We start from the raw sequence: 411 nt of genomic DNA, 5'->3' as shown, positions 1-411 counted from the left end.
CTAATTCTCTAAGGAAGAAGTGTATGTACAGAGAAATTATAGCTATACAACTAACCATAAGCATGAGCTCCCAAATGGCAAAATCATTGGTCCCTTCTGATGCAAGAGAATGCCAAGAGTGTTAATGATAAAATGATTTTGCTTGAACAGTTTCATTTTGCTAATTACCAAAGCATCCTAAGTGGGCTCCAAATGGCAAAATCATCAATTACCAAGGCATTCCAAGTGCATATATGCTTGAATCTTTCTACCAGCAAACATCATGTGGAACATTTCAAGCATTAAGGACGAACAATTAAGATTCAGAGATATTGTTTGGGGTGTCCACTGTTATCCTCATTTTTTGGTAATTAATAAAATGGAAGATACATATCATGGATAATTTATTGGCAAATATTAGTAGGTACTGCT

This window comes from Triticum dicoccoides, chromosome 4A, assembly GCF_002162155.2.
Source record: "Triticum dicoccoides isolate Atlit2015 ecotype Zavitan chromosome 4A, WEW_v2.0, whole genome shotgun sequence".
NCBI classification, from domain to species: Eukaryota; Viridiplantae; Streptophyta; class Magnoliopsida; order Poales; family Poaceae; genus Triticum; species Triticum dicoccoides.
Note: the sequence above shows the minus strand (reverse complement) of the source record.